Genomic DNA, 8,065 nt, shown 5'->3' on the forward strand with positions numbered 1-8,065 from the left:
TGGAGTGGATTGCCATTTCCTTCTCCAATGCATGAAAGTGAAAGTGAAAGGGAAGTCGCTCAGTCGTGTCTGACTCCTAGCAACCCCATGGACTGCTCCAGGCTCCTCCATCCATGGGATTTTCCAGGCAAGAGTACTGGAGTGGGGTGCCATTGCCTTCTCCGCTTCTTTACACTACAGCCCATAAATGAAGTAAGGGAGATTGTAAGGTGTATTTCATTTGTTTCGCATTCCTTAGGAATCATTGTCCTTTGCTGCTTGACATTCAGTGTCTTGAAAATCACTGTTTCATATATTTGCCCACTTTTTTTGGTGGTGGTGTTGGTTGTATCAGTAAATATGGTTCCTGTTACTCCATCTTAGCCAAAAGTGGAAGCTTCTGTCATCTCTTTAAGATTTTCAACTGCTGTGATTTCTTTTCTCATTCTCAATAAATATTCACTTTCCTACTTTATTTTTTAAATTGGCATTTTGTATTCTTTTTCTTAAAGAGGGCCCCCCATACTCAGGTTCTTGAGGTAAACCACTTGGGGTGGAATTCTGCCTCCACCACTGACTACCACTGTGACCTTGACAAGCCTGTGTACTTGAGTTTCTTCACCTATAAAACTAGGATGATAAAAAGTTTCTTCATCTATAAAACCAGGATGTTAATAGGACCTGCTTCAGAGTGTTGAGTACTACAAAAGTTATCACATACAACACTTAGAAAGTAACCTAGAACACAGAAGCCACTCTATACATGTTAGTTATTACACTTATTTTTATTTAAATATTATCAATATATTGGAGAAGGAAATGGCAACCCCCTCCAGTGTTCTTGCCTGGAGAATCCCAGGGACGGGGGAGCCTGGTGGGCTGCCATCTATGGGGTCACACAGAGTCGGACACGACTGAAGCAACTTAGCAGCAGTATCAATATATAGGTGGTGCTATAATTTACGGACTAGCTATAGAGAGTGTGATGGCTTAGGATGGAATATAATATAATAGATGAGACTAGAGGAAGAGTAGGTCACAAAAGAAATAGCGTAATGGCCAGAGTGTGAGATAACCAAAATAATACACTGTAGTGTCCGAGGGGAAAAAGTAGGGCAACGTTCAAAAAGAGGAAGAGGTGAATATGGTCTAAGCCACTAGAAATCAAGATAAGGACTTAAACATGACCCCTGGTTTGGCAACATAGCAGTCATGCCTAATGGTGTAAAATGAGGATATGAACAGGACCCACCATTTATGGTGGGCTTTCCTGGTGGCTCAGATGGTAAAGAATTTGCCCACAATGCAGAAGACCTGGGTTTGGAAGGGTTCTCATCCCCTGGAGAAGGGAATGGCTACCCACTCCAATATTTTGGCCTAGACAATTCCATGCCTAAGGAGACTGGTAGGCTACCGTCCATGGGATCACAGCGAGTCAGACACGACTGAGCGACTTTCACTTTGCCATATATGGTAACAATCAGCATTAAATGAGAATTTATCTAACGCCTTAGCACAGTACTTACAATATATTAAGTATTCAAAAAATTTAAGTTATTTAACACAACATTGTATAGCAACTACAACAAAAGATTTTTTAAAATATAAACTGATATAGAAAACCAAATACAAGATTTTTATATAAGAAACCAAAATGCAGAATTCTCTGTGTTTATATACAGGTGACCCTCGAGCAACATGGATTTGATCTCTGAAATACTTTTTTTAAGTTATTTTATTACTATAATTAGCAATATTATGTTTACTTTTTGCATCACTGGATCCAGGCCCTGTCTGTCTCACTCTAGTTTATAAATGTCAGGGCAGTTTCAGATTCTGTTTCCACTCTCCTTGGTTCATTATCACCCATACCTCAAAGTATAACACTAGGGTACTTCCCTTTCTCTCTCTCTCTCTCTCTCTCTCTCTCTCTCTCTCTCTCTCTCTCACTCACACACACACACACACACACACAGACTATCCTACAAAAAAGCCTTGCTTTTGTCCAAGGGCAGTCATTCCACCCTACGCTGATACTTCTCCCTATCTTTAAAATAGTGTAAACATCATCAATGGTTAGCACTCTCTGGATTCAAAAGCCAAGGCCAATTCTGGTTCAATCCTGAGTCTCATGCCCACACCCTGTTGGAGCTAGAAAAGATACCTGGGCCCCTCTGACTTTTTATATGAGAAGTAGAGCTCATTCTCCATCAAGATTCCCTCCACATAAGGAGAATGTATTCTCAGCATCCAAAAACCAGTGGCCACAGTGCCTACACCCAGCCAATTCCAGGGGTCCAGAAAATACCCACCAAATCACAAAATTACATGGTTCTAGCAGATCAAACATCTTGAATTACATTTCTAAACCTTTTTTTTTTTTTTAATTTGGGGAGGCAACACATCTGTTCAGTCCTTTGTTTGTAATCTCATGGATTCCAAGTGAAAAATTGGTCCTGTGGTTCTGATTCACTGCTGTATGAGTCACATTAGTGCCATTTGTAAAGGTCTGTGTGAAGTCCCAAATTACATCTTTCAAGATGAGAAGTATAACTTGTATCAAAAGGCAACTGATTTAAACCCTAAACACACCTGTGTTTAAAGATGCAACTGTGCTACCTGGGCTTCTCTGAACCTCCCACCATGAGTCATTCAAGATGACTAAGTGCTCCAATACTTGAAAGTTTAATTATTTGATCAAAAAATTTTAGAATTTTAGTAATATGAGATAAGAATCTTCTTAATAAATATATTCCAACTTCCTAAACAAGATGTAGTTGTCACCAAATTGCAAGTCTGTGCCCAACACACAGTGAGGCCAAACAATACCAAAATATCAGAGTATGGAACAAAGAAAGATTTGTTGCAGGGCCATGCAAGGAGACAGGTGGCTCATGACGAAAACCCCTGAACTTCCCAAAAGCTGCCAGCAAAGACCTTTTGTAGGAAAGGTGAGGTAGGGTTGTGCCATGGTTAGTTGTTGCAAACTTCTTGGTGTCAGGTCATGGTCAGGTCACAATCTTCCTGTAAATCTCTACCAAATGAATGCTGTTCTCCGCTCTGACAAGAAAGGGCAAGGTCCCAAGGCACAACTTTTCCCCTCTAAGTCCAGGTCCTGACTAAGAAGAGGCAGATCTCAATTGACAGCTCCCTCAGGGCCAGATCCCCAGACCCTGCCCAGCTGTCATTGCTGAGGCAGCCAGGCACCCAGGACCTAACTGGCCCTGAGACTCCTCAGGCTGCCCAAACGGTGGTGCAGGGTGGGTAGCAGGTCCCACAGACTGACCCAGGCAGATGGTCCAATATGTTGCAGAGACAGGGATGGGGAAGAGGTTCACCGCTGCCTCACCACCCGGACCTGGCCAGTGCGTGGCCCTGAGGAGGCCTCCTGAGCCCTGCAGGGCACAGCCCCAGCCTGTTCCCTGGGCCCCTCCAGCTCACCTGCTGGCCCAAGGCCCGGTGAGCTGGAGGCCCCAGGGAGAAGGCCAGGATCTGCCTCATAACTCATTCTCCACCGGACGACCACCACTCCCCCAACCATTGGCTGCATCCCGCACTAATGTCACTCATTGACGGCTGGGAGCTTGTGGTAGGGGCCCACTGCACTGCCAGCCAATGGCTGAGTGGGACCTGTTGCCTAATAATAGAGGGCGGAGTAATGGCACATAGCAATAGCTACGTGCTCTGTTACATCACGAACATAATTTTACCTTCTTTAGAGTCACTCATAAAAACATCAATAAATGGTCCAGTCTAAAGTAGATTTAAGATTCTAAGGGTTCTTTAACTTTACACTAAGTAGATCTAGATAGATAGTTTTGAATTATTTGGATTCTTATAGTTGTTTTTCTGGCTCCTCTATTGTTGACACTCATTTCCTGTTCTTATCATTTTACCTATCTATAGTAGTTTCTTCCACATTTAACTCTCTGTTGCTTTTTATACCTGACAGCTAAGACAACTTATGAGAATTACTTTATAAAGTTCATGTAAATGGATTCAGAATGGGGCCCTGAGAGATTTCACATATGAGTAATCTACACTTGCTCTGACACACTTTTTTGAAAATAGGTACAGTATAAATAAATCAATGGAACATCTTGCAACATCGACTTTGGAACCTCAGATGTTTTATTGGCTTGCTTTGTTCTTCTTACTTTGTGATTCTTGGCCAAGTCCTATATTGGTGAAGGTGACCTGTGGTAGATTTCCACCATGGAGACTAGGCTTCAGGTATGCTTCCTTTTGTCTAGTCTTGGGCATCAGCTTGGTTAGAAATATAACCAGTCACTTGGATAAGCAAGTAATTGAAATATCTCCCAGAAAAGCTTGTCAGTTGTTATGATCAGAGACAGAAAGACCAGACACAGCCAAAAGGTTATTTCACAATGATTTCCTCATTCCTTACAAAGAATTATAAAAGCACATGGTCTTGCCCCAGCCTTAGGTTTCAACTGGAAGAAGAACCTTTGTCCTCCTAGGTTTGTCTTCAAGTGAGCCAATTCCCCACTGGGAACATGTAACTGTCACACACCACACTCTCATCCTGCAGAAATGGCTCCCAAGGGGGCTTCTTTCATGGCACCTCTCCCTGCTGCATACCACACAGCCTCGGAATTTCTCTGTGCCCAGAGAAACCCCTACCCAACCCTTCAGTATCATCCTAGGGAGCATTTTCAATGGGTGAGTGAGTTTCCAATCATTTCATTCCTTAAACAGCAGAAATCTCAACTGTTCCCAGGAGTCTGTGCAATGGCTCAGAGAAGGGCCCTACTGCTTCCATTCCCCCCCCCAGATATTCAGTCACAAGATAGCCGTTCATCCCTCAGCACCCTCTCTAGTCTATGGGGGATTCCCCAGGGTGGCTGGGATTCCTGTCCCTGTAACCCGCATCTCAAGTTCCCACTCTCTGCTCCCTAGAGAGATTGGCTCATGAGCTTTTTTCCAGGCTTTTCTCTCCGGGCAGCTTCTGGCTCACTTGACCTATTTTCCAAAAGCTCAAGACAGAGGGCATAGAAAGGCATTGAAACACTCTGGGTGCTGTGCTGTTTCCCAGTTACAAAACCTGCCTGCAAAGCAAATTACCACCTTTTAGCAGCCCCACACCTCACAGACTTAATGGTTGATTCAAATGAATGATCAGCTTGTGTTTCTTTCCTTTCTCTGGAGTAAGAGGAAAAAAATTATTTTCTTTCAGTAGATTCTGTATTTATAAATATCATTAGAGGTTAAACATTTTCTTAATGACAGGAAAAGTCAAGATTTCCTCTATTCACCCAACCAGGACAGAGCTACTTCTCCTTTCATTGTTAAAGAGTTTTCTCCCCTCTCCAACTCCAGCTCAGTGCCCTGGATCTCTAGGTATATGGTAGTTACTCAGGAACTATTCATTAAGAGAATGAATGGATGGATTAATGGACAGATGGAAAAGTGTCTTTGCATCATCATCCACCTGGGTGCCTCCCCAGCTGGAACCTTCACACTGCTTCCTGGCAGCTCTTCTTCAGGGACCCACTAATCAAACGGGCCTCTCTTAAGCCTATTTGGATATCACACAATAGAATTTAATAATGAAGACTATTATTTACCTCTTTGTTTTGCAGAGAGCTGAATGAAAACCTGACCTCCCTGGGCCCTGGTAGAATTTCTCCATGAATGGTTAGACGGTTTTGCGTTTCCAGCACGTTGGCATCCACTTGGTCCTGGAATGGCTGTGCATAGCTGGGGGCCAAACAGGAGTTCAAATGACTCCTCCAGGGCTCTTCTTTGTTATGAGGCTGTTGGATTTGTGGTCTTTTTAGAAGCCTTGGCAGCTGCTAGCCGGCTCTAGAAGCCATCTTTCCTCAGATGGTCCAGGATGCCACTCCCAACTGTGAACTCCACAAAGACAGGATCCTGGGCTACTGACCCCAGAGTGTGGGAGGACAGGAGCTCAGTTTTACAAAACCAGGCCAAACTTCACTATTATGGCTCAGTGATTGTAACTTCCCTGATCTCCCAGCCCTTCCAGTCCATTTTTCCTTTTCCTAGTTCTGGAGGCAGTTTTCCCCTCGCCACAGATTCCCTAATTAACAATTCTTTCCTTTTTTTCTCTGCTGCAGTTCTATCCACAGCTTCCTACTCACAGCATTAAAAGCCACAGATCTGATCCCGCTTCTGATACGGTGTGCCTGAGAGGGCTTTGAGCCAAGAGAAGATGGGTTTATGGTCACAAGAGGCAGGAGGAGCATCCCTGGGATGAAAAGGGGTCACGCGTGTAACTCACAGAGAAGTCCCCTCACAATAGCTGCTGTTGGAATATTAATTACATAGTCTTAAAGTGACTCCCCACACATTGCTTATTAGTGGCAAGGGGAAAAAGACCGAGAAAGCAGCCAGGATAAAGAAACTGTAAAACACCTTGACCAGGTCCAACTTAATATCATCTGTGTGGGGAAGATCACATCTTCATGCGGCTCCAAATACCTGGAGAGGACTCACATCGCTGGGCAGTAACTGGGCTGAGGTCACAAAACCTCAGTCTAACCAGCATGAAACACATACAAGCATGCATACAATGAGAAACATGCCCTCGAAACAAAATGGTGTGGGGTGCTCACTTTGGCAGCAAATACACTAAAATTGAAACAATATGAAAAAAGATCAACACTGCCCCTGCACAAAGATGACACACAGATACCTGAAGGAAAAAAAAAAATGTGCATGTGATGGGAAAGTGGGGATTGACATCATAAAAGCCAAATTAAAGGAGGTAAAAGGCAGGACAACAAAATCCAAGACCTGACTTTGCACTGGATCCTGTACTGGAAGGGGGCATTCTTGGAAAGACACTGATAAGTCACCTAACAAAATTGATATATGGGAGGGAAATTAGATAAATGTACTTTGCCAAGTATTATTGTTATGTTGTAGAACACTGTCATTCTTAGGAAATTCACACTCAGGGGTAAAGGGCCATGAAGCTGGTAACTTATTTTCAAACTGCTAAGAAAAAAATATATTATTATAATAGATATAGAGATGCATATTATCTACATGTTATATATAATTTTTTTTCTTAACCATTATACATGTCTATATGTGTGTGTGCACATACATATGAGCTTCCCTTGTGGCTCAGCTGGTAAAGAATCCACCTACAATGCAGGAGCCCTGGGTTCGATCCCTGGGTTGGGAAGATCCCTTGGAGAAAGGAAAGACTACCCACTCCAGTATTCTCGCCTGGAGAATTCCATAGACTGTATAGTCCATGGAGTCACAGAGTTGGACACGACTGAGCAACTTTCACTTTCTTTCATATACATATATATATGGAATGGGGAGAAACACGCAAATAATAAAGCAAGTGGAGTACAATGATGACAATACAGGTGCTCTTGTATTATTTTTCTATTTTTGCATCCTTTTTTGTAAGTTTGAAATTATTCCCAAACAAAAAGCTCAAAAATACAGCTGCTGTACTTCTGATTCTTAATATTCTTAGGGTCTGAACCCTGTGAATGAGAAAAAATAGGACATGAGGTAACTCTGTGTGAAGCCATTTAGGCTTATAGATAGAGGCTCCTGAGCTGGGAAGCATTTGAATTTACCTATAATTCTGAAGCAAGTGTTTGATGATGGCTACCACTTTGAAGGACAGGGGGCCACCATGAGGAAAAGCATCAAAACCAACACAGGAAGACACAACCTCATCCCAGTCCAGTTCAGAAAATAAACAATGTCCTGCAGTCATGATCAGCGAAAACACAGATTAATTTTAAATTCCGTTTGGGGAGCCAAAAAGTAGAGATGAGCATAGCACAGAGACTGAGTGTGGCTTGGGCACCTAGGGGACTACCAGCTGTGATTCCTGAGGCACGTTCCTCTGCCCCGCGCCCCCCACCCCCACCACTCAGGCTCAGTTTTCTTCTCTGTAGAGCAAGAGTCCTCAAAGGCTTGTTACATGGTACAAGTGAGGCGGCTGCTGCTGCTGCTGCTGCTAAGTCGCTTCAGTCGTGTCTGACTCTGTGCGACCCCATAGACGGCAGCCCACCAGGCTCCCCTGTCTCTGGCAGTACAGGCCAAATGCTAGGCATGTGGAAGCTCA

General features: G+C 43.4%; 1 non-coding gene across 1 annotated transcript; it reads left to right on the forward strand.

The window, feature by feature from the left end:
- The first annotated feature begins 6,570 nt into the window (after positions 1-6,570).
- LOC133236100 (U6 spliceosomal RNA) lies at positions 6,571-6,679 on the forward strand. Its single transcript, XR_009732729.1, has one exon. It is a non-coding gene; the product is annotated as a U6 spliceosomal RNA (small nuclear RNA).
- Positions 6,680-8,065: the final 1,386 nt, after the last annotated feature.

Source organism: Bos javanicus, chromosome 2, assembly GCF_032452875.1.
Source record: "Bos javanicus breed banteng chromosome 2, ARS-OSU_banteng_1.0, whole genome shotgun sequence".
Lineage (NCBI taxonomy): Eukaryota > Metazoa > Chordata > Mammalia > Artiodactyla > Bovidae > Bos > Bos javanicus.